This window comes from Eublepharis macularius, chromosome 12 (genome assembly GCF_028583425.1).
Source record: "Eublepharis macularius isolate TG4126 chromosome 12, MPM_Emac_v1.0, whole genome shotgun sequence".
Classification (NCBI taxonomy): domain Eukaryota; kingdom Metazoa; phylum Chordata; class Lepidosauria; order Squamata; family Eublepharidae; genus Eublepharis; species Eublepharis macularius.
The window spans coordinates 32,315,333-32,341,355 of NC_072801.1; the positions used below are offsets into that span (position 1 = coordinate 32,315,333).

The 26,023-nt window shown below is 48.0% G+C and overlaps 1 protein-coding gene and 1 non-coding gene across 3 annotated transcripts in view; one reads left to right on the top strand and one right to left on the bottom strand.

The window, feature by feature from the left end:
• Positions 1 to 210: 210 nt before the first annotated feature.
• TRNAN-GUU (transfer RNA asparagine (anticodon GUU)) lies at positions 211 to 284 on the bottom strand. The gene has a single exon. It is a non-coding gene; the product is annotated as a tRNA-Asn (tRNA).
• Positions 285 to 5,989: 5,705 nt separating this feature from the next.
• PCGF2 (polycomb group ring finger 2) overlaps positions 5,990 to 26,023 on the top strand; it is a 39,963-nt gene continuing 19,929 nt past the window's right edge. The window contains exon 1 of one of the 2 annotated variants that reach the window (XM_054993255.1): positions 5,990 to 6,175. The gene's annotated coding sequence lies outside the window, so the exon portion shown is untranslated. The remainder of the gene's footprint in view (positions 6,176 to 26,023) is intronic. The other variant, XM_054993253.1, reaches the window with a different exon arrangement.

A 26,023-nucleotide genomic window follows, 5' to 3' on the forward strand; every position in this document is an offset into this window, starting at 1 on the left:
CTTCCTTCCTTTCCCGGACCCTGTAATTATGTCGAGTAGGAAATTAGACAACTCTTTGGCTCGTTTCGCTGGGTTATATTTCTATGTGGGCGTTACTGTAAAAGTAGACATCCCAAAATCAGTGAGAGGTGGATGATAAAATTCTACATTGATCGCGCAAGCGAAATGGAGTGGTCTGAAAGGTAGGGTAAAGTAAAGGGTAAAAACGATCGTCCCTGGGTGGGCTCGAACCACCAACCTTTCGGTTAACAGCCGAACGCGCTAACCGATTGCGCCACAGAGACTATATTATGACGATGTTCTTGTTTGTGGTAGATAACTAAATTAAGCAGTTCTAGTTTCGTCCACTGGAGGGGGAGAGGATCAAGACAACGCTCGAGAGAGCCGACGGTGAGCCAACGCCTGCGCAGAAGCAACCTAGGCTTCAAATCGGGGCTGTTCATTCACGTGCAAATGGGTTGCGATGCAAGCGGGGACCCTGACGCAAGAGCAGCAGCTGATTCTTGGGATCATGCCCCCCCCCCCCCGCCCCTTAGAAGGTCTTCCTAAACGCGAGTCCAGAGTTGTCTCTGCCTGGCAGGGGGCATCGGAAGGCGCCGTCTGTCTTTGTTGTTAGGAACAGACACCGCGGGAAAGAGAACGAAAAGAAGCCGCCCGTCGCCTCCTTCCGAAGCCAGTAGGATTCCCGTTCAAAGAAGCAGGAGGGGCAACCCGGCACAAGAGAACGTGGGGATCCCTCTCGCGTCACACGCCAGACGTTTCTTTTCCCTTGTCCTTCTCCTATTCTTCTCTTCTCTTCCTTTCCTTTCCTTTCCTTTCCTGGACTCTTTTTGATTTCTCTCCAGGTAGATTCTCAAAGCCTTTCGTCCGTTCACTCCACACCCACAAAACGGAATGCCTCGACTGTGAGTCCCTTTGCTTGCGGGCTTGGCTGGTTCCTGCCATTTGCCCGTGCACCTCTCCACCCCTTGCCGGAATCCTTTGGTTCTCCTCCTTCCCCAAGGGTGTTTGAAACAAAACGAATGGCTCTTTGGTCAGCTGCCCCCGCTCTCTGTTTCCGAAGTTTGCAATGATCAAGCGGCCCTTTTTTGCAACGAATTTCAGGGTGAGTCGAGAGTGCGCAGGCTTCGAAGTCACACGGGATTCTTGGTCAGGCAGCTGGGGAAGGGAGCGCGTCCAGACGATGCGCCTCTGTCTTCCCCCTTTGGAAGTGCAAACGAAGGGCGGGGAGAGTCAGCCGGCGTGGACTCATGCGGGGGGGGGGGGCGGGGAGGCGGCCGACTTCGGCTGCTCCGGATAACCCTCTCGGTCCAGTCCGATGTCTCCGGGGGCCCAGTCGGCAGAGGGTGGCCCGTGGGCCCCCGGCAACTTCGTGCCGCAAGAGCTGGCGGTTGAGGGACGCCCTTTACCAGTCAGGCGGCAAGCAGAGATTCAACTGGCGCAGCGTTTCCCAACAGAGAACTTCGAGCAGCTGCGCCTGACGGATTGCTGCCTGCTGCGAAAGGCGCAGCCCTGGAGAGTCAAGGGGGACGAGGGCTTGTTTTTGAGGAGCCCTGGACTGGCAGCCCGCCTTGGTTGAGCCCCAACCGACAGGCGTCTCCTGGTTTGGGCCCCGGCTTCGGATCGGCGCGCCCCCTTTGCCCGCTCACGGGAGCGCCCCGGCCCTGCCCGGGCTGTACCGCGGGCGGCGCGTTGGGGGCTGCCTCCGCCTCGCGCTCTCTGCCCGGCAGCCTCAGCCGCAGCGGAGCAAGGGCGCAGGGGGGCTCGCAGCATCTCTCGGGGAGGGCCGGGCAGGAAACTCGGCTTGCATCGCGGTCGAAACTGCGACCCTCCCCGGCGGTTCATCCTGAGAAAAGCGTTTCTGTTTCTTGATTCTACTGAGGGCAAAATCTGGCCCGGATTCATCTGGGGAGCTCATGGGAGTGGCATGAACGGGAGTCAAAGAAAATCAAGAGGAGTTAGCCGTGTTAGTCTGTAGTAGCAAAATCAAAAGGAGTCCAGTAGCACCTTTAAGACTAACCAATTTTATTGTAGCATAAGCTTTCGAGAATCAAGTTCTCTTCGTCAGATGCCTGATCAAAACTGGGCAGATACAGAAGAGGAGGGGAGAAGAGAGAGAGAGAAAGTCTCCTTCCCTCTGGAAAGAGACGCATTCATTCATTCATTCCCATTTATCGCTGGGACTTTCTCACTGGGTCTCAAGGCGGATTACAAGTAGCCTAGAACTATTCAATCCGTTAAACAGGTTACAAAATAGAAACAACCGTTGTCTGGTAGCGGCTGAATTTAACAGCCAAAATCTGGTAAAACCAAAGCTCTCCAAGCAGTCAGCAAACGGCTTATAAAATATGACGGCGACATTTGAGAGTAACAGCAAAGATCCCTGGCCAAGCAACGTCATGCAATGGGTCTGTCTGGGAATGAAAAGGGGCACATTACCGCGAGCAGAGGTCACCTCCCGAGTTGACCCATTGCCCCGCAGCTCTGCTGCGCCCTCTGCAAGAATGCCTTCCTCGACCATCGGGCTTGGCATATTTTGCAGATCGCCTAATGTGCCTGAACGGCCGGCTTGGGAAGCGAGTGGAGATAGGGAAGACTACGGAAATGTGCTCACCTCCTATTGCTCCAAGGAAGAGACCTGTGAAGACTGGATCAGGACCTACCCACGAAGGCAGTGCCCCCCCTTCCCCTGCCAATAGAAGCTGCACTAACAGGGACTCGCCGAGGACGAGGGTGGGAAGGGAGGGCAGGGCGACTCCCGCCCTCCGTGCCGACAAAGAGACTTCTTGTCTGGACTCCTCTCCCCCCGACCTTGCGAGGAGGTCCGATCCGGTGGCCGCCGCCGCCTCCTCCTCCTCCAGGAGGGCCGGGGGGCCTTCAGACGACCAAAGAGGAGGAGGGGGTGGGGGTTGGCTGGCTGCCGATGCCTCCTCCTGACCCTTAAAAACGAGGCTGCGGAATCCCAGATGCTGGCGTTGTGTAGATGGATCCGGCGTCCAGGCTCGTTCACGAACTTATAGCGCCGTTCCGTGTGCGAGCGACCCTAAAGGTCCAAAGGACGGCTAGACACCCCCCCCCCCCGGGAAAGTGCTGCTGAAAAGCCAAGGGCACGATCCCCTAGGAGCGGCCAGACGGCCTGCCGTGGAGTAAAGCTCCCCCTGAGTCGCTCTCGGGGCTCCGCTGGCAAAGGCAACCCTCGCGGATCTGTGATCTTCTGGGTGGTGGGGGCGGAATTGCTTTGCCTGGAAAGCAAGCCTCTCAGACCGAAGGCTACACGGAAGCCTCCCAAGCTAGCCTCCTGCATGCTTGTCTTGGGAGTTGCATTCAGCCTCGCAGCCTGAAAATTGTATTGCTTTAAAGGTGCGACCTTAAGAACGGTTTTCTGGAAGTAAGCCCACTGGACAAACCTGAATAGGATTCTGAGACGACCTGCCTAGGACGGCGCTGTAACTTCTAGCGCTAATAGGCAAGCTTTGGGGTTATGCAGCATTCTTCACAGGCTAATGAATCTAGCTGATGGGTTGGCCCCAGAATGGTTTGTTGCATAAAAGGAAGAGAGTGATCTTAAGCAGGTCTCCTCAGAATCCTACCAGGGAGTATTCCGTGGGGCATATTGCCAAGAAAGGATTGCTCTGAAAAGGAGGGCATTTAAAATAGGAATGGTAATAGATTTTATTTATTAATATCTTGCCTTTCTGTCCAAAGAACACCCAGGGCGACTAACAAATTTAAAACATTTTGTTGCATTATATACCACTACACAATTAATCGTTTATAAAGGATAAGACCTCATTTCCCCGCACTAAATCCTCTTCCTTTCCTCACCAAAGTGAGCAGAGAAGGTAGAACACCCCCCATTCGGCATTCGGCCGTAATGATTGGGGTTCTCACCCCCACCCAGAGTGGGTTGGTGGTTCTTTCTTTCTTTCTTTCTTTCTTTCTTTCTTTCTTTCTTTCTTTCTTTCTTTCTTTCTTTCTTTCTTTCTTTCTTTCTTTCTTTCTTTCCCTCCCTGCCTCGGAGGATCTCCGCAGCCTGCTGCGATGAAGATCTGGCCGTTTCTTCCCCCCGGATCGTGACGGGGCTCTAGCTGATCCGGCGCTCAGCCTCCCCGGCCAGAACGCCCTGCTTCGGCCCCCGCGGTCCCTTCCGCCCCCTTCCTCCAACATGCACAGACATTTGGGCTGCTGCGGAAAATGCCCGAGCGATTCTTTGCCTGCCAGAAGAGCCCGTCCTTTGCTGTTGGGTCGATTCTCTGGGGCGGCTTTTGGAGCCGGGCAGAGGGGCGCGGGGGGCGAGTCGAAGAGAAGCCCGGCGCCTAAGGCTGGGGGCAGCCAGGATCGGGACCCCCGCCCCGTGTCCCGCAGGCCGCCTAGAAGGGTTGCCAACTCTTTGGGAAGTTCCTGGAGATTTGGGCGATGGAGCCTAAGGAGGGAGGGGGTTGAGGAGGAAAGGGCAGAGCCCACCACAGGGCCAGTCTCCAAGGTAGCCATTTTCTCCAGGGTCCGGTAGCATCTTAAAGACCAACTAGATTTCCAGGGAGGGCATAAGCTTTCCAGAGTCAAGCTCTCTTTGACTCTCGGAAACGCATACCCTGGAAATCTAGTTTTTGGTGAGCAGCCGTATTGGTCTGCAGTAGAACAGCAGGATTTGAGTCCAGTGGCACTACCAAGATTTCATCTTGCACGCCGAAAATCTTCTTGGTCTCTCTAACGTGCTGCAGGACTCAAATTTTCCTGGGAATCTATTTGGTCTTTAAGGCGCTACTGATCCGAATCTTGCTCTACTACAGACTAACAGCGCTACCCCGTTGAAATTTATTTTCCCCAGGGGAACTGATCGATATCACAACTGATCTCCAGGTAACTTCGGCAGATCTCCAGGTCCCACCTGGAGAATGGCAATCCAGGGCCAAGCCGCATCCAACAGGACAGAGAGCCAAGAGCCAGCAGCGGAAGGCGTGCAGGAGAGGCGGGGGCTGCTGCGCTCCGTGGCCCCGATCAGGAGCCCTCCGAGCGCACTGGTCCGGGCCGACTCGCGGGAAGAACAGTAAGCGCCTGAGGACACCCGCAGGAAGAGAGCTGCCCAGGCTGGGGAGCGGCCTCGCTGCCACCCACTCCCAACTCCTCGGGGGAAAGTTTCAAAAGGGGCGACGAAAATCCCGATCCAAAACGCCTCCTCAGCCCGGGAGATGAAGGGCGAGGCTGAGCAGCCTCTTCGAGGAAAAGCCCGGCCAAACCAGGTTTCTTCGGTGGGCGAAAAGCCTCTCCGCCGCGGCCCCTCCTTGCTAAGCGCCGATCTGTCCCGGGCTTCCAGCCGGCGGGAAGCAGCGCTGCCTCGCCCGGGAGAAGGCCGCGCGGGATCTGCAGCAGCGCGACAGCTGCGCTGGAAAGGGGCTCGTCGGAACACAGTCCGTTCCCCGGACGCTTCGGAAAACGGCTTTCCTCACAGAGCGGTGCAGACGCCAGCAGGGCTTTGCCTCGGCGCAGAACTGGAGAGCGGTTCGGCCGAGGGTTCAAACTGGGGACACTTGGCTCGAGAGGGGACCGGGGGGGGGGATATCTCCTCTTTCTCAGGCTCGCAATTGCTCCCGTCGGGAGCGCTCATTTGTGGAGGGGAAGGTCTGGTTCGGGGCCCTTTCGGCCCCTGGGTTCAGTTCCCCAGTGCTGCTGAGTGGAGACGCCAGTCGTTTGCCAGGCCAGACTTGCCTCGCGGTCTAAAGCGGGACCTCCCTTCGTTCCAGACCACGGCCCAACGCACCGGGTTGGGTGCTCTTCCGACGGTTGTTGGCAACCTGGCGGGGGGCTGGAGGCCTCCCCCCTCTTTTTGCACCCGCCCCCCCGGGGTCCAGGCAGGCGGAAGATCACGTGGGGCCGAGGCGGGGCTCTGCTTGGCGGACGGGGGAGGGCCGAGGCGGGGAGGGCTGTCCTGGGCTGTGCCCGCCCTCCAGAGCCCGGCGGCGAGAGCCAGCCAGCCAGCCAGCGAGCAGGGGCGGCTGCGCGGAGGAGCTCGGCTGGCCGAGGGAGCCCAGCCCTCCCCTCCCCTTCCTTCCCCTCCCGTCCCCCCTCGGAGCCAGCTGGGTGGGCGGGTGGCCAGGAGGGAGGGAGTCGCCCGCATCTCCGCCCAGCCTCGGCCGCCGCGCTGCCCGGCGCGCCCCTCGACCGGACCCCGGAGCAGGTAGGGCTGCCCGCCGCGCCTCCCCCGCCCGCCCGGCCCGGCTGCCCCTCCCCCCCTCGGTGCTGCTTCCAAGATGGCTGATCTTTTCTCTCTCCGCTGCCGCGGCTCTTTGTTCGGGGGCGGGCGGGCGGGCGGGGAGAGCAGAGCGCCCCCCCCCCCAGTTCCCTGGCCCTTCTGCCCGCAGAGCTCCGCCTTGACAGGTCGGGGCCTCCGAGCAGAAACTCTCCTGCCTCCCCCCCCCCCACCACCCGGGGACGCGCTGCTGCTCGCCTCCGTGGGCGCAAAGGCGGGGAGCGCGCGGGGGGGTGGGGCGAGGAGCATCGGCTGGGCAGCACCGGGGGGGGCGGCGCAGAAGTGGCTCCCTGGCCGGGGGGGCTCTCCTGGGGGGACCAAACGGCGGGGCGACGGGTCCTCCGGCCGGGTACCAAAGGGGGTGTGGAGCCGCCTGGCGACGCCGCGGCCTTTTGGTCGCGGGGGAGAACCGGCCCTCCCGGTCGCTTGCGATCCCCCCTGCCCGGAAAAAGACGCCTCAACTCCCCTGCCTGCGACATCGAGGTAGGCGCCTCCTCCTGGGCAGCTTGCTGGGCTTCCCGAGGGGCCCGAGCGGAAAGCGCCGTTCCCCACGGCCGAGTCTGTTTGCTGGACCCGAATTGGGAGGTGGCGAGAGACTGACCCGGGGGCTTCCCGCCGCAACAACCTCGGGACCCAGCTAGAGCATCTCTCTCTCGCCTGTGGACGGGGAGCCTTCTCCGCGTTTGTTTGCAGAATTTGGGGTGGGCTGGGCGAACTGAAGGCGGCCTGTAGACTTCAAAGGGAAACTCCCTCTCCTCGAGGGAGCGCCTCTCCCCCCCTCCCCCAATCCGCCGGAGAAAAAACCGGCCGGCCTGGCCTGGGACGATTCTCTAACGCGAGGAAGGGAAGAATGCACCGCAGCTTTTCAGGCAACTGCTTGGCAAATGTTTACAGCTGAACGGGGTGGGGGTGGGGTTGCTGACAGATTCCCTTGCCCCGGCTTTCCGAAGCGTCTCTTCTAGATTTTCAAGCCTGTTTAAGGAGACCTGGCAAAGGAGGGCCTGGCTTCCAATCCTAGGCAGGCCTCAAAAGGGCCCTTGCACCAGCAAAAGCACTTGACAGTAGGGGAAGGACACTTTCTGCCCCCATCTTTCCTGTCTGTCTTGTCTCTCTCCAGTTTTTCCTTTGCTTAGACTCTTCCAAGTGGGCACCATCCTCTGGGTGCTCCTATTGGCACTGAACCACGAGGGGGCTTCTCTCTGCTGTGGGGCCTGAGCCAGCAAGTTGAGAAGCCTGGGAACTGGGGATCTTTCCTTTACTGGCTTGCTTCCTGCCCCAGGACTCTTTAGAGGCTCTTTGGCTTGGCTGCAGTTTGCACCAGCAGAGACTTGGCACTGAACTCTGGCTGGGGAGAACCAGTAGTGGGCAAGCCACTTGGAGAAAGCCCCAGGTGGGCAGATGGACCCCTTTTTCCTGTCTCAGAGCCAGCTTCCCTTCTTGGAGGGGGGATACTTTGGAAAGGCTCGAGGGGAGTGTCAAGTTGGTGTCTTTTTTTCTATGCTTGTAAGGTTGAGCTCAGATCAGTCAGATCCCATAAGAAAGAATGCCAAGAGAGTGCCTCTGAGCATATGCAGGGTGCCTGTCCATCTATGCAGAATAACCACAATCTGGAGTTATTTTTATTTTTTGAACATTATTTACATTATTTATAGTACACTTTTCTCACTGAAACTCAAAGAAAATTATACTGTCAGTAGATGTGATCAACAGCTGGGACAATAAATAATGTAATAGTATATGGATTTCAGAAATTTCAGAAAACAAGTAGAAATCTGATACAGAGCTGGAACAATGCTGAAAAAGCATAATAATTTTAGTACAACATATTAAATGATGCAGAAGGTACATAGTAGAAGCATACTTGCAACAACAGACAGTACGCAGTAGTATAGTATACAGTCCCTCTCCCTTTACCAAAACACTTTTCTGAGCCATTTCCTTGCAGTATAGCCTTCCTGAATAATGCAGATTTGCATAGTTTTTGAAAGGCCAGGGGAGTGGGTACTCTCCTAACCTCATCAGGCAGGCCATTCCATAAAGTGGGGGCCACAACAGAGAATGCACGTGTATGGGCAGTTGTTGAATTTGTTCATTTCCAGAGTGGCACCTGTGGAAGGTCCTGTTCAGAAGAGTGAAGCTGCCATGGTGGAGCATAAGGAGAGAGGTGGTCCTGCAGATATGAGGGACCAAGGCCATGAAATGCCTTGTATATGATAGCAAAATCTTTGAAATGAACCCAGCAATTAATGGGTAGCCTATGGAGTAACGGCAGAATGCGAGTAATGTACATGCTCCACCTAGCTCCTGATAACTGAGCTGAGGCGTTTTGCACCAATTGGAGTCTCTGTGTTGACTTCAAGGGGAGACCTATGTAAAGAGCATCACAGTAGTCTAGTCTCAATGTTACCATTGTGTGGGTCCAGGTGGCCAGATCAGCCATGTCAAGGTTAGGGGACCATTTTCTGGGCTAGTCTGGATTAGCCCCAAAGCTGTTTTTAATCCAGCTCCATTAACTTGTTTCTCTACCGTGGGCAGTGTGAATTGTTAGTAAACTGGACCCCAGAATGAAGCTCTTCCTTTCTCCCACTGACTGTCTCTCTCCTTGGGCCAAGGGTCTTTCTCAGTGAAGAGAGAATATTTCTCATCCTTGCGAATACTGGTGCAGGGTCTTGTATTCAGCCCTGGGCTGAATCTGTGCTTCATTGGACAGTGCACTATGGTTGCACTATAGGAACCATTCACATCTGGATTATCCTGGGTGGGCACACCAATCCAATTGCATGAGACTGCGGCAGGGCAAGGGGGACAGTGCATGCAGTGGTGTTTGAATGCAGCCCTGGGCCCGATGAGCTCAAGAATGCTTTAAACATTTCTTAAACTACCTACTGGCGGGTAATATTTCTAAATCCTTGTCATCCTTGACTGAGCTTAGCTCTAGAAAACACCATTAAGCAGGTCTGTGCAGACTGCAGATTTCATCCAGCCAGCTTTTCTGCTGGTAAAAAAAGGAAGGAAGGGTCTATTTCGACCATCCCAAGAGGTTGCACTGTTTTTAATCCATCTGACTCACTGAGAAATATAACATTACAATAGACTGTTGTTTATGGTCTGCTCAACTCATTGTGATAGGTAACTAGTAGAATGTGTCTGTAATGTGTATATAAAATAAAATTATAATTAAGAAAAAAGCTGTGTTAGAAGGAGAATTGGGCCAGTGGAAAAGCTTGCTGGATCCAAACCTGTCATTTCCCTCCCTAACAAGCAGCTCTGCTGGACCAGAGCTGTGGTCCCATCTAGTCCAGAATCCCATTTCACACAGTGGCTGGCTGGCTGCCTCGGAGGCCTTCAAGCCTAGGAGCCCAGGCCTGCCTCTCGTAGTGTGCCAAGCACGACTGGGAGCCAGAGGGGAGTGCTGCTTCTCAACACCAAGATTCTCTTTATTGACATGCATGGATGGACCGCTGTCTCCACCAGGATCGTGTCCAGCTAAATTAGTGGTCATCACTGCATCCTGTGGCAGTGAATTCCACAAGCTAATTATTTCTCTTTTGTTAGTCCTGAATTTATTTCACATCAGATTCATTGGCTCTCCTCCCACCTCTTCTATTATGAGGAAAGCTCTCTGCACTTTTCCCAACCCAAACCTCTGTTGAGTCCCTTCCTCCCCAAGTCCTTTTTTCTAAATTGAGATGCCTCAAGTTCCTTAGCCTTTCCTCCTAGGGAAGATGCTGCAGCATCTTCGTCCTCTTTTCCAGTGCTGTAGTATTCTTTTTGAGGTACAGCAACTCCAAATTATACTTGGATATTCCCAGTGCAGATGCACCAGGCAGGCGTCTCAGTTTCATGCTCTGGAAATTCTCTGGAAGTGGAATCTCTAGCACCTTTTTTTTAAAGAGAAATACTTCAATATTATGCTTTTCGGCTCAGCAAGATAGAGGTGGGTCTCAGTGGCCTTCTCAAGACCCCTTTGGGGTTAATATTCAAAACATATTTTAAAAATAAGGATTACAGAAACATTGGACTGGCTCATATTATTCCTTATTCCATTTCAAAAGTTAACTTTTGTGTCCAGTATTAATGTTGCTAAATTTTATTACAGGAATACCTAACTAATTGCCCAACAAATAAAGGACCCAGTGTTGTGGTAAAGAAACGTCACTAATTTCTATTGTGCACACCAGCCCTGCAATGTGGCTTTATGAGGGCTGTCATGCGTATTGCAAAGGGTAGGCACAGTAGTCTGTCCTAGCAAAATAAAACAAAAATCTCATGGTACTTTAAAGACATCATGTATTTCAATATGAGGTTACTTGGGTGTAAGTGAGCATCATTAATTTCAGATAGGCAATTGCAGGATTGGACTGCTCAGGAAACATGGCAGGTTTGGAATAGATTCCTTGCAGATACCTCCCTCCACCCATTAATGGATGGAAAATAGTTTTTTCCAGTATGTCTGTGTGTGTGTGCTGGGTCTCTCCTTTGAAGCATTTCCTGAAACACGGTCCACCTCTGGGGTCTACCCTACTGAGTTCAGGGAGAAAATCTGCCACTGGGACTTAGGTGAAAGTGACAGAGACTTTCTCAGGAGGAAGAAATCCAACTGACATGGCTGGGGTGAGGGTGTTTTGTGAACACAAACTGTAGTTGCCTAACATCAATTGGATGTGGTGCTAGGGCTTAATTATGCTGTCCAGGACTGGGCATATGAAACAGTGAAGCAGAGTCTCTTCGAGCATGTGCAGAGTGCCTTTCCTTCAATGCTGCGGATCCACAGTATGAATACCCATCAAGGATGATAGCAGGTTCCATCCCCAGGATGATTTGAGACTGCTTATTTATGAAAATTAATCCCTTATCTGTAGTGTTGCCAACTGCCTGGAGAAAAAAAAGGATGGCCCTTTGACAGACGCTTGATATAAGCCATTTCCATGTCATGAAAAGTTTCAGCTGCCCATTTCCACACATTAAATCTCTTTGAAAGGGACAGGACATTTTTCTTCAGGCCTGCTGGCAGCCCTCCTGGTCCCATTCCAGAGATTTCTATCCCCTTCCCACCATTTCCTGGTGGGAGTTACAGCCTTTGTCCCTTATCCTCTCCTAGTTTTCTTTGGAGGGCTCCCATTCAATTACTAACCAAGGCCAGCTCTGCTTAGCTTCCAAGAGTGGGCTTGCCTGGGCTATCCAGGTCAGGGTAACTCTTCCTTGACCCTCTTTGTAAAATGTAGGTGCAAGCTTTTAATGTAAACACTTCAAATCTGCTTTCTTGAGTTTCCCATAGACCCCACTGGGATTTCTATTGATTCCATCCAGTTTGTTTAACTAAGTAATTTACTGTCTATATAAATGTATAAAAGAGCCCTTCTATAAAAATACATATTTAACTACCAAGTTAAGTTAATGTGAAGAGGCTGCGGGGGGAGGGGAGTTAATAAAAATTCCTTAGAAGAGGATCTTGGTCAGAAGAAATCTGACAGTCCTTTGCTCTGGTAGAAGTTTTTTGGAATCAAAGTTCACTTCACCAGAGTCTAGAAGGGGCTGCTGGACTCTTCTTTTTATTTTGCCAGTCAAGGTGCATGTACACCCTCTTGGCAAATTTTTTTTGGTAGCTTAAGCAACTGACTGCAATCCATCAGTGTCATCCTTAGTGCCCACTGAAATACTCAAGGGACTACTTAAGAGTAAGAGATGTATCTTGGTTTCCTTGTTTGCCATGATAGGATTTTCCTTCTTTTTTGATTACTCTGTGTAAATGTTTGTATGGTCCAAAAGTTTCCTTTTATGAATAGGAAGGAAGTGATGGCTACAGTTCAGCCAAAATGAAGCATATTTGCATCCTGAGTCTAGGGATGTTTTCTCGGAAGTAACATTTTCTCCCTGTAAGTATTGCTTAAATCCCATTGACTTCAATGGCAGGGCTATGCTTTGCCATCCTGAATAATGCTGGAGACTTCCGACACTTACTTTGCCACTTAAACCTGCTCAGCTTCAGCGTATCAGGCCAGCTGGAGGTTACTCAGAGAGCACGCAAGCTTTCAAGCTCCACAGAGCCCTTTATCTGGCATCCAGCTGTTTCATCAACAGCACCATGAGAGAGAAACCCTGCAGGTAAAGCTTTCCTGTTTTCAGGCCAGGCAACTATCCAAACCTCGGCTCTTGAAAGATGGATAGCATTTTACCCACCCAAAGGCCAGGAAGCTTGCGATCATCGAAACCAGCCTCTGTGGGTTAAGTTGAAACAACGTCAAGTAACAGAGCAGATTATTTGTTGAAAGAAAAAGAACAGGGTTTGCACATATACAAAAACTATACTTAAAATGGACAGAGAATCCCCATCCCCGTTGCCCTTAGGGAGGGAACAGATAAATTACCCCTCCACCCATCTTGTTGCCACAAGGAGATCCATCAAGGTTATTATTGTCTACTCTGACTTGCAGCAGCCCTCCAGAGCTTCTAGTGGGGGGTCTATCATACCATCTACCACCTAATCCTTGCCCTCAAACAGAAAAACTTCAAAGGAAAATTACTATGCAAGATTACTGAAACTGAGTTCATTCACAAGGTCAAAATAATGGATCCTTGAGGGCTGAACAGGGATGTAGGGTTCTTTTCTCACTACAGATGCTAATTTTCTGCATTTCTTCCCCTGCTCTAATCAAACGAATTACTTTTCACATTGTGCTTCCATATCCTATCTTACTTCTTTGCAACACTCCACCCACCTTCTGACTGGGATATAGACTCAGATCTCCATTTCTACTTGTATCTGATGAAGGGAACGTGACTCTCAAAAGTTTATACCCTGGAAACTTATTGGTCTTTAAGGTGCTGCTGGATTCGACCCTTACTTACCTGATTCTTCTAACAGGAGATGCAGGGGAGTGAATCTGGGACCTTCTGCATGCCAAGCAGATGTTCAACGACTGTGCTACAGCCCCTTTCCAAAATCATCATTCTTCTCAGCTGCAGGATATTTTAACAGTTCAATTAATTTGTAAAAAATGAGGAAGGTGAACGTCTACAAAATCCATGCTCTGTAGACATTACCATTATTCACTACTCAGTAAACAAAGCGACAAAGTGGTGTGGTAGACTTTGGTCTGGGAGACGTGGCACCCTTACCAGGAATATGGCCATGGGCAAGTCACTCAGTTCCTTAGCTACAAGATGGGAATAATAGTATAGCAAAGATGTTTTGCCATCTAAACAAAAGCAGTCTTAAAAGAGAGAGGGTGTGTGTCATGGAGTTTCTCCAGGGATATCAGCTGAAAGATATCTTTCTCTTCTGCATTACAAAAGGTTTAATCTTTTTACAGGATCAGTGGGTTGAAAGACAGACTAGTGACTTACTCTAAAGACTTTTTCAGTTGGATTTTAATTGATGTTAATGGGAATACCGCTCAAGTCTCAGTATACCTGCCTTCTTGAGGCGCTTCTGCAGTTTCTCTTATGTAAATACAGCTACCATACATTGATGAAACAAAAGACAATTTTGAAGCTCGAAATGCAGAATGCAAGGACATTAATATGTGAGAACCAGAAACAGCTTTTTAAAAATGAACAAATTCAATACCACTTAATATCGTGCAAGATCCCAGTTTCATCTGACAGCTGTTTTTTTTAATTCTGTTGTTATTTTACTTCATTTATAACCTGCCTTTCTCCCCAACGGGGACCCAAAGCAACTTGCGCCATTTTCCTCTCTTCCATTTTATGCTCACAACAACCCTGCGAAGTAGGTCAGGCTGAGAGTATGAAACTGGCTCAAGGTTACCGGGCAAGCTTCTGTGGCAGAGTGGGGATTTGAACCTGGGCCTCCCAGATCTTCGTGTGATATTCTAACAACTAAACCACTCTGGCTGTCCAGTTAGATCCAGGTGCTTGTGGTTCTCCTTGCTCAAAAGAATGATTGTCTAAGAATTATCAAACATCTGCTGGTTTTAGAATGAAGAAAAAGAAGTCATCTTTAAATCTCCTTGATCTTCATAAAATCTGGCACAGGGAGTAAGAAAGAGCAGGGGAACAGGTGGGGGGACTGATTGGTGAAGTGTCAGTCAATGGATTTGGCCTGAGTTAAATCCAGGCAGCCTGTGCATAAGTTTGCACCATTAGTTAGTTGCACTGATTAGTTGCAACAATCATTACTCTGCCGTTAAAGCTTTAGCTGATTAATCTACCAGTTCCAGCATGTCACCAGTTTAGACAATTGGGTGCTTGAGATTGCCTGGAGATCTGATATGCCCAGACTTGGATGCCTCTCCTTTTATTCCAGCTGTCAGTGTATGTAGGTGGAGTGAACTACGGTGACTCAAATATGATTGCTTTGAAATGGTCCAGATTCAGCTTTGGCATTAAAAACAAATTCTAGGTGGGAACTCGGGTATATGGATAGAACGTACCCAGGAGCCAGGGATCGGTGTAGAGTATCTGCTTGGCATGTAGAAAGTCCCATGTTCAGTCCCTGGTATCTCCAGCTCGAAGGGTCAGATAGCACGTGATGGGAAAGACCTTTCTCTGCCTGTGACCCTGGAGACCTAATGCCGGTTTTGGTTGGGCAATATTTGACTTTGATGGACTCGTGATCTCGCTTGGCAGAAGCCAGGTTCATGTGTGTTTCTGATCAATGCAGTTGTAGGTCTTCAAATAGGAAATGTTTGTTTGAAAAGAGTAGTGCTTTTGACCCTCCTACCTCAGAAGGCATGACATTTACTAGGGTGAATGGACTGAATTTAGGCAAGGTTGATTGAAGTTACATGGGAGGGAACAATGCCTTTTTGCATACTGTCCAGCCTGCCAAATAAGAACTGCCTCACAAGCAATACTGTCTGTCCCCTGCCCACCCCCATCTTCAGCAGTGAGGTTGGTGGCAACCCGAGACTGGGCTTTTTCAACAGTGTTGCCTAACTTGTGGAATTCCCTTTCCCTTGAGGCTCGGCTGGCGCTTACATCGCTTTCTTTTAGGCGCCTGGCCAAAACATTTTTTGTTCACTCAATCTTTGAGTGAAGGGGTTGGTGTTCTAGTTTCAGTCTGATGTTTTGTTTTAGTCTGGAAACTTATTTTACATTGTCAGCTCTTTGTTTTATGCTGGGCTGGGTTTTAATCCTGGATCTTAATCGGCATCTTTTAATGTTTTGTTTTTATTATTTTTTATTTTGTAAACTATGGGCAAATTTCTGGACTGAGCCCTCCTGGTGCTTACAGATTTTAGAGTTAAGAGCAAAAGAGGTCTTATTTAAATTAAATCTTTTTTGTAAAACAGCAACCCTTTCTATCTAACTCCCCCCTCCCCCCTTCTCCCCCACCTTTTATATTTGTGGAGGAAGTAAACATGGTATGAAGAAGAAAATAAAGAAGGGAAATTACACTCCAAAAATAAAATAGTAGAAAATATTTCTCCTCAGTTTGAAGGGGGACAGAGAAATGTCCTCCAAAGTGCCGGGGCGGGGGAATTGAGTTCAGGGCTACAAAGAGGAAAGAGACTCTCTTTCAGTGTTGGCATCAAGCACAGGCTTTCAGAAATTGGGCCTGGTTTTTTATTCCACTGGAGAGAGCTGCCAATTGGTTGACAGTGCAAATGAAGGAGGGTGATCCCCCCCTGCCTACCCTCCATTCCATCTTCGCTCTGAAATGAGATTGTTGGATGATATAGACAGAGCTGGAATATGGTTGTGTCTGCACCCCCAGTAAGCAAAAGAAGGTTAGGGGAACGTGTGTCTGCAAGAGGAGAACTGGAAAAGGGGAAATTCCAGAGGGGTGGCCGTCTTACTAGCTTATAGAAAAACAAAGCAGCATCTGTGAATAGAAACAAATTATTAATCTCTCCTCCCCCAAATTCCCCATCCTCAAATCTTTGTGTGTGCATGTAGCTGGCTTGCTTTTATGGATTGTGTTTAAATGTTGAAGATACTTGTATGTTTTGACAATTCCTTCTTCCTTGAAATTGGCATATACAGTGTTCCCATCCAATCTGTAACCAGCACAAGGTGTGGTTTACACCTCCAGCTGTGTGAGTGGTTCCCACTGCTGATATGGCAGGCTGGGTCTGCCTCTTTAAAGCATGGTTATGACTTCAGGGAAAAGAGGGGGCATAGACTTCCCTGGATTGGGCCCCTCTGTTGCTGCCTTCCTGCAGCATCTTTAAATTCTCTAAAGGCCCAGTGCCAGGATTTAGGGGGCCTTCAAACAAGGAACCTTTTACCCAGGACAAGGTATTTGAACCAGGAACTCTTTTGTACAGCTTACCCGGTTCTGCATACCATGGTGGTGGTGCTGCGGGTGCCCGTGCCCGATTTGGGGCCCCAGCAAATGACCAGCTGTGCCCCTTCTGGAACTGAAAGGGCTGAAGCAGAGGGGTACATGGGAGTGAAAGCAAGTATTATGAATAAAAGAGCAAGGGAGGTGGAGAAGAAGCTGAGGAACTGGGACATGTGATCCTGTGTCTATCCCTATGGAAAGTTTTGCAAGAATGTGGGAGCAGGGAGAGAAGAGAAGACAGATATACAAGGTGTGATGTACCACAAGGAAACAATGTAGAAGGTACATTGTGATATGCTGAGGAAGACCCACTGAATTCAATGGACTTACTCCCTTGTAAATGCATTGTTAAGAAAATGTCTTTCTGGGGACCTTCTCATGGTGGCTCACAAAGTTAAAATGTTGCCAGGAAATAAAAACAAAATAAGAATGATCAGTAATAAACAAGACCTAAACCAGCCATTGAACAGCCTAAAATGATATTCATAAGAGTCCTGAGGCTGGAAGCAGACCATAAAAACAGCTTAAAAAGACGGAACCCCTCTGTTTTAAATGCCTAAAACATCCTTTTCCTCTCCTTGAGGAAGAATGGGGGAGGAGGAGGAAGGAGGTACCTTTTTTTTTTTTTAAAAAAAAGGAAAACAACTTGTTTCCAGGAGACATTAAAGACTACTTCGAATGAATTAATTTTAATGTTTACAAAAATAATGAATCAGCCCCCCCCACCCATACCCCCACAGTAAGGCTGGTTGTCTTTGAATCTGGCTTCTTGCCGAGTATAGGAGTTGCCATGGAAACAGTGAAGCTCCCTGAGCCAGCCGAAAGGGACTATGGTCTCCTGTTTTATATATGCGAGTGTATCTGGGGGTGGGGAGAGAGAGCAGCAATTTCAGGACCCTCTTCTTTGCACCCATCCTGGCCTGAATTTCCCAGAAGGGGATGGATGAGAGGAGGAAAGAGATGCCCATTCCTCGCCCCCATAAAACAATCAACATCCTGCTAAAATCATTTTCCTCTTTGTCTTACAATCTTGAGAAGGGAGGAGAATAAAAGGGATTCAGAAATGTTTTCAACCACACAATCTTTCTCTTTCTTGCTGTTTTCTTTGAAACTGATGACCCCAATCCAGAGAACTGTAAGAGCAGCAGAAACTGCCCCACTGAGGGGGAAATAGTGCTTAAAATTAATAAGTAAATACTTGTGCCCTGCAAGGAGATTGAGGTGCCTGGAGGATCTCGTACAGTACCCAGTCGCTGTAAACACCTTTATCAGAACAATGCTCCCCTCAAACCAGGGCTGCTTGTACCTGTCTTGGGGGGGGTGTCTTTCTTCAAACTAAAATATATATATATGGGCAGAACAGAGACAGAGGACAGATGGAAACATTAACAAGACCAACATCTAAAGAAATGGTTGTTGTGGGTTTTCCGGGCTGTATTGCCATGGTCTTGGCATTGTAGTTCCTGACGTTTCGCCAGCAGCTGTGGCTGGCATCTTCAGAGGTGTAGCACCAAAAGACAGAGATCTCTCAGTGTCACAGTCTGTGACAGTCTGTGACTGTGACACTGAGAGATCTCTGTCTTTTGGTGCTACACCTCTGAAGATGCCAGCCACAGCTGCTGGCGAAACGTCAGGAACTACAATGCCAAGACCACGGCAATACAGCCCGGAAAACCCACAACAACCATCGTTCTCCGGCCGTGAAAGCCCTCGACAATACATCTAAAGAAATGTTGCCAGCTGTTCATTTACTTTGTTTATAGCCTGCCTTTCTCACTGAGACTCTCAAGATAGATTACAAATATGAAAACAATTCAGGCAGGCAGCGTAAGACATCCCATGGATCCACGTGACCAGTTCAGTCAAGTCAAGTTAAGGGGCCATCTTCTGTGCTAAATGAACCTGGGAGAAAGTTACTTTTTTGCTGCTACGTTAAGGTGCTTCTTCAGCAATAATACTGCATCCAACTTAACCGCTAAGTGCTCTACTGAGTCAGCAAGGGTCATCTGGACTCCATCAAAGGTGGGAAGCACAGGGTCCCTCAAGATCTCTGGCTTTCCAAACAGCAATCTTGTCAGGATTCGGTTTCCCCTTGTTCACCCTCAGCATTTAACCACAGCAGTAAGGCACTGGCTCGGGACCTCTGCAGCCTCACCATGTGATTTGGATAAAGAAATGTGGAGCTGGGTATCATCACCGTATTGATGATACCCTTCTTCAGAACCATGAACAATTTTTCCTTACGTAGAGATTGAATAACTTGAGGGATGATTGAGCAGTGTGGAACCTCATAAGCTAAGTCCCACAATGATGACAGCTGGTCTCTAGAAGCAGCTTTGCCTGAATGTAGAAGGGTGGTTGCTGTGGGTTCCAGGTACAGAAGCATATTTCAGAAGTCTCTGTGTATGTGTCTATGTACGGTGTGTATGCAGTGGCATTTCTAGCAGCAGAGTGCTGCTGGGCCCACAGTGCTCTGTCCCTGTTTTCAGTGGAATTGGTGCTCCACATTCAATCCCTCATGTCTCCAATAAAAAGAGCTGGGAAATGTATGACGTGGAAGATCTTTCTCTGCCTGAGACCCTGGAGAGCTGCTGTCAGACAATACTGACCCTGTGGTGTGACTTGGTGTAAGGCAGTCTTGTGTGTTTGAAATAAATTGTGCAAAATGGGCAACAGTATAGATCCTATACTATACAGAATCCCAGAATTCAGTATTTCATACTCCATACATGGGCTTTCTCTGTGGTGGCCCCTACCCTGTGGAATGGCCTGCCTGAGGAGGTCAGGAGAGCCCCACCCCTTTCCTGGCTTTCCACAAACAATGCCTAACAGAATTATTCAAAAAGTTTTTTTACTCAAACAGGAGGGAAGTATTGTAGGGAGGGGGTCTCAGATGCTTCACTAATGAGTTAGGGACCATAGACTTCACCACTATGTTGCCTTGCATATTATCTGTTGCTTTGAATATGTACTTCTATATACTACCTGTGCTTCATGTTGTCTAATGTCAGTTCTAGAATTGATTATGTTCTGTTTCAGCAATTTTCAACTCCATATTAGATCCTTGCTAATGCTATAGCTTTGTAAAATCCTATGACATTGTTTATGGAAGTGTCCTTGACACTGTATGGAAATGTCCTTGATACTGATTGTACTAATCTCACACTATGGAATCTGCCCTGAGTCCAGGGTTTTTTTTTCTGGGAAAAGAGGTGGTGGAACTCAGTGGGTTGCCCTCAGAGAAAATGGTCACATGGCTGGTGGTCCTGCCCCCTGATCTCCAGACAGAGGGGAGTTTAGATTGCCCTCCACGCCACGGTGCGGAGGGCAATCTAAACCCTCCTCTGTCTGGAGATCAGGGGGCGGGGCCACCAGCCATGTGACTATTTTCAAGAGATTCCGGAACTCCGTTCCACCGTGTTCCAGCTGAAAAAAAGCCCTGCCTGAGTCTCAGAGCAGAACCACAAGTGACAAAAGGCACAGATTGGACACTTGTCTGCTTCCCTCAAGTTTTGATGGGAAATGTAGGCAGCTTGGCGGAATGTTGGACAAGTGACAGTTGAAAAGTCCATTGGACAGCAGTCAGAGAGCGAAGCTGCGAGACCAGGATGCCTACATTTCCCATCAAAACTTGAGGGAAGCAGACAAGTGTCCTATCTGTGCCTTTTGTCACTTGTGGTTCTGCTCTCAGTGAGAAAGGTAGAAACAAACAAACGTTAACAGATGTTACGGTTATAAAGGAGGTAGCCTTATTAGTCTGTTGTAGCAAAAGAAAGAAGTCCAGGGGTACGTTAAAAACTATCAGCATTAGTGACCTGTAATTCACATAAGCTCATATTGAAATAAATGTGGTCAGTCTCTTAGGTGCTGCTAGCCTTTTTGAAAAACCTGCTTATTATATACAGGTTTGCACAGGTTTGTGCGTCTGTTTCTATGTATGCATGCTATAATTTTGTGGGCAGGAGCAAATCATTTTTGAAACAATGGTTAGGAACCAAGGACAGTAGGAACCAACTATGATCTCTAAAGAACCAAACCTGCCTAGGAGCCATCAGGCGTCTGCATGCACTGGGCCTAGGTGGACGGTCTGCCACATATTTGGGACACAAAATGCCAAGATGCTGCTCCCTCCTCACACACGCTTATTCAGATAATAAATGTGGTTGAGTGTGTTCGAGCTGTGGTTGCTCTAGAGTAAGTCCACCCCAATTCTTTGTGAGATTACTCACTGTATTAAATATTCGGCAGGGTTTTTTTAACCTTTTGTGTTTTCTGGCAGGGGCTCAGGCAAGGATGTCAGCATGAAGTTAGGCATATGGCAAGTACATGGAAGTGTCCATATTGGCATTCCGAATACACTGGAAAGGAAGGGTTCTGAATATAACATCGGTGTGCCGAACCTTTTTCCCCTTATATAGAATGTGCTGTTTGTGGCAAATGGGAAAAATTATTTTGATTTTTTTTAATGCATATTTTCTCTCTAAATGTGGTAAAGTTTTCCTTGGGACTGTACCCTCATTTCAGAGCTGAGAGGTCTTTGCATGTGTGCGGACTTCTGAACTGGGGTTGGGGGTGCTTTCGGCCCATAGGAAACTAGCTAGTCAATTGGGAACAGTTAGCGGTGACATTTTCCCTGACGTGCTGTTTTTCCGTGTACAGGGAGCAATAGCTTCCAAACATGCAACTTCCTATCTCAGACCAACATGACCCAGTCTAGGATACACTTCAGTGCTGGGTTCCGTGGATTTATATATAGCTTGGGTCTTAAAACCCAGCACTGAAGAGCGCAGACTAGAACAGCTGTTGCTGGCTCACTTGTTTACTTTACAAGCCTTGAACTAGCATTTTGGAAATGCTTTTACTGGGTATTTATGTAGCAAAGTTTTTAACACACCCCCTCCCCCCCCCCACACACACCTCATGCTGAGAAATGTACTTTTTCTGTAAGTTGACTTTCTTTTCCCTTTCCAGTTCAAACATTATTGGGGGAGGGGGAGTCTACACTAACTGAGAATATACTTTGCAGAGGCCTTGGGCATTGTGTGTGTGTGTGTGTGTGCCTGTGTGTGGTATAGATAATTTGGCTCCGGTTAGAAATAGGAACAGTTGTACACTACTGCATCTCCAACGTTTCCCTGCCACTTTTCATCTCCAATCAGCTATAAATAGGATGGGGGAGAGAGGGTGTGTGTGTCATGCCACATGTGCCCCTGCCCCAATATTTTCCTGGTATTTACAATTTCAAAACAAAAGAAACCCCTTCACTTCTAAGTCCTGTAAGTATATTTCTACTCCCCACCCCCCGTTTCAGAAGCTGCTTCCCCTCTTTGTCTCCCCCCTCCATGTCCGCTGAAGCTGGTGGCCATCTTTATTTTAACTGGGTAGGGGGAGGGTCTTTTGCAATCTATGCAAGAAGCTTTCAGAGGGAATCCTGCCTAGGAAGAAAGCCAAAGGTCTACCTGGCACTGTTTGCAAATATTCTTTGAGCTGGCAGATGAGTCCACTTTCCCTGTGAACTAAAGCCTACGGGGTATATCTTAAAGGGTGAGCTGAGATTCTTGCAAGGCCTTGCTTGTCTCTGTCAGAAGCTATGTTGGAGTTACAAGAAGCGCAACTGAATGATTTAGGAGAGATGGGAGTGCTTTGGACTCAGTGAATTTGAAAGCTATGTGGCTGCAGTGGTATTTATGTATTCCTGTGCTTGTTACTGACTGGTTAGTGGGAAAGATGTGGGCAGGGGAGAGGGATGTTTACATGGTTATTTGTGCATTTTTCCTTTGTCTCACAAGACTTAAGGCAAGTGTGTGTGTGTGAAAACAAACCATGGATTGTTTTTGTGTGAAGTCTGTACAGGGCATGGCTATGCATGTATGTGTTGTGTTTACATGTGAAGAAAAGTTTATGATGTACATTCAGGTGTTTGCTACCAATGTGAGCGCAAAGGTAACAGTTGTAAAAGCAAGCTGTATGTAGTGTTTGTATAGGATGTATGGTTTTAAATAATGTATCTGTGAATGTGCAGACAGGACCAGACATAGTGACATAGTTTACATGTACTCATAATCTCTATACACAGGGGAGTTCAGGGAAATTGAAGGCTGGGTCTCTAATTGACAAGCAGTGCGCCATGAGACAACTGGGAGTATGCAACAAAAAATAAATTAAGTAGTTAAAGGCTCCTTTGAAGTGTCCTGCGCAGCCATGTCTCCTGTTGCCTGGCTTCCATTCATGTGGGAGGCAATATTGCAGAATCCTCTGCATCAATTGTAGAATTACCCACCCTCTGAGGAGGTGCCCCATTATGTCTCTGCATGAGTTGTTGCTAAGTCCCTGTCCAGTCAGAAGGCATGAATGGATGTGTCCTCTTTAGTTTCTTCTAGTATGTTGTCAATGTGAGTCTTGGCATTCTTATTAGAGATGTAAATTTGCCAGAAATGTTGAAACCAAGGAGGAATCAATTTAGTCTATTTCTGGTTTCCCCTCCCGATCTCTAGAAAAAAAAACCAGAATTTTGGAGGGAAGCTACAATAATTAATTTCTTATCAAACCTAGACATTTTACTGCTTTCGGGGGGGGGGGGAATGCATCATTCACTTTGAGAACATATAAAGTTGTACTTGGGGACATATTTATTAAATTTAAAAGTATCACAGTTTTGTTCAAACAGCTTTGCAAATATTTCCAATGTCAGAGAGAGAGTTAGAAACTGCTGTGCTCTCTGCTATATATTCAAATGCATTTTTGTCTTTACACTCTGAGAAGCTGGAAAAAATAAAAGTTGAAAATAGAAACCATAACCTTTGTAGTAAACAAAGGATGATTTATTATTTGGGCTTAGAAACAGCCTTTATGTAGCCATAACATTAAAGACTATCAGTACATTTGGATATTGAATTAACAAAGAACAACTCAACCTCTTTGATAACACATCCTACAGACAATACGCCACATTAATTGTCAAGAAGATTAGTCGCATTTAAACCATAAATATATCTTTCCAAAATATGTATACTGGATGCACAGAAGTGATCGTTTTAATAAATAGTTGTACATTTTTTTGAAAAACCCTTAATACTATGAATTTTTAGATAGTTTTTCACTTGCAGAAGAGAGAAGATTTAATAGGGGTTTCTTCATACTTCCTCAGATATTGATTCCTGCGTATCTAAAGGGCTGCCGTATCCTGTATCTGCTTCTCAGGTGCAGAGATCATTCCTATGGGAACTACCTTTACATGAGATTAGAGCGGCTGAGTTCCATAGAGGGGCTTTGTGGCCCCCAGCCCCATATATAAGATGCACATAAGAAGAGCCCTGATGGATGAGACCAGTGGGGTCCGGCTAGTTCAGCATCTTGTTTCACACAGCTACCAACCAGTTGCCCTGGAGGGCTGACAAAGAGGGCACAGACGCCAAGGCCTACTCCAGTGTTATCTCCTTGTACCAGTTTCAGAGGTTTGCTGCCCCTATGGAGGCTCCTTTTATTAACAATGATTACTAGCCATTGAGGGAGCTGTCCTCCGTGGATCTGTCTAATCGGTGGAGCTCTCTGCCCTTGGCTGTCAGTATGCCAGCTCCAGGTTGAGAAATTCCTAGAGATTTGGGGGGTGGAGCTTAGAGTGGGTGGGGTTTGGGAGGGGCCTCAGCAAGGTATAATGCCATAGAGTCCACCCTCCAAAGCAGCCATTTTCTCCAGGGGATTTTATCTCTGTTGGCTGGAGATCAGTTGTAATTCCAGGAGACCTCCAGCCACCACCTGAAGGCTGTGTAGTTCTCTACCATTTGTGTTGTCTGTTTTCCTGTGAGGGTGCCTCTTTGTTTGTTTGTATTACCACCTGAAGGGTGGCAATCCTAGCTGTCAGGCTGAAGCCAATCCTGCAGGCGGAGCCGAGAGCTTTTCTTTTCCAGAAGGCCTTCAGGCCACTTAGGAGAGATATCGCACCTATTACTTACTGCTTAATGTTTTACTCCTATGCTGCCTGTGTTAGGTGTTTTGGTAAACTTTACAGAATTTGTTTAATTTTATTTTAATTATTTGATTTGAATTAAAATGCTTGATTTTAATTCTAAGTGCTTTGAGCACTTTTCAGGTGGAATAGTGGTAGAAGTTCTCCATTTTCAGGAAAAAGGTCTAGAAAACCATTTAAATCTATGTAACATTCATAAGCATGTATGTATGTATAACAGCTTAAACTATAAATAATAATCGATTATCATAACAGAATATAATTTCACTATTTGTGAGGTAAGGGGGTGGGTTCCCAGTAGCTGACCCTTGGTATCTACGGCAACGCTGGAAGCCACATCTTGCTGTAGCCCTTGTGCTTTTTGCAAAGGCCGAGTGTGTGCTGTCGGGCACAGAATCAGATTATAATCATTTATTAATTTAGCATGATTATTATATATGTCACCTTTCCATTACAAATGCTCAAGAAAGTCTATAACAATTTAAAATACCAAGAACAGTAAGAATTTCCAGAATTAAAGAAGTATTTAACTTATGCCAGGAGGCTTGTCGTGAACGGTATCATTAGATGGCAGTGGGGGGAGCAAGTGCAAAAGAGCCCAGCCAGTGGTTGATAAAGCCTTTGCACGGGTTCTCCCTTTGGCCATTGTTGATTTCCCCAGCAGAATCTCCTCGGCTAGCCAACATCACACAGGCTTATAAATATGGGCGGAGGTAACTTTCAGGTAACTTTCAGGTACTCGATCTGAGCCCAGTAGGGCTTTAAAGGTTACAACCAGGTCTTTGTTTGGGGCCTGGAAACAAACTGGAAGCCAATGGAGGTCCCAAGCCTGGAGGCATTTGGTAACTTCCCAGCAGCCATACTTGAAGCTCAGCTGAAGTTTCCAAAACATCTGCCAAGAGCGTGTTACAGCAGGGGTCTCTAGAGCCAAATGTGGCTCAGTATGGAATCAAAGATGGCTCTTTCAAAATGAGAATCAAATAAGTTAAGCTGTATCAGAAGGGTTGAAGGGGTGTGCTAGAATAATCAGTGAGTGAAGAGAATGGCAGGAAAAGATTTTCATGGGACTCAAGGGCTTCTTAGAGATGCTTTCCAGAAAGGGAATTGAGACAGGTAAACAGTTGCCAGCAAACCAGGCATGAACCATGAACAGATTTATATGAGTGTGCTAGGTTGTACAGAGCGCTCTCTGTATGTATTCCTTACTGCGACACTTTGTTTTTGCCATTTCCTAGCAAAGGACTCACCACAACCAGTGTTTGTGCTGAAGAAACTTTATAGATCAGTAGTTAGTCCATCAATTATTAGTAATGTTAAGTTGTATATTTACATTATGTAAATGCTGCTTGGAGCTTTCTTATACTCTTTGTTGACCTCTCCTCTGAGTTCTGATGCAATTTGACTCTTTAGTTGCTGAAGGTTGCTGACCCCTGAGTTTCAATACCCTACGACATGGTGCTCTAGTTAAACCAATTGTGCAAAATGAATCAATATGAGTAGATGTGCTTGATTTGTGTAATTGCAGAGGTTGCCAAATCCAGCTTTTCTTACCCTTGCT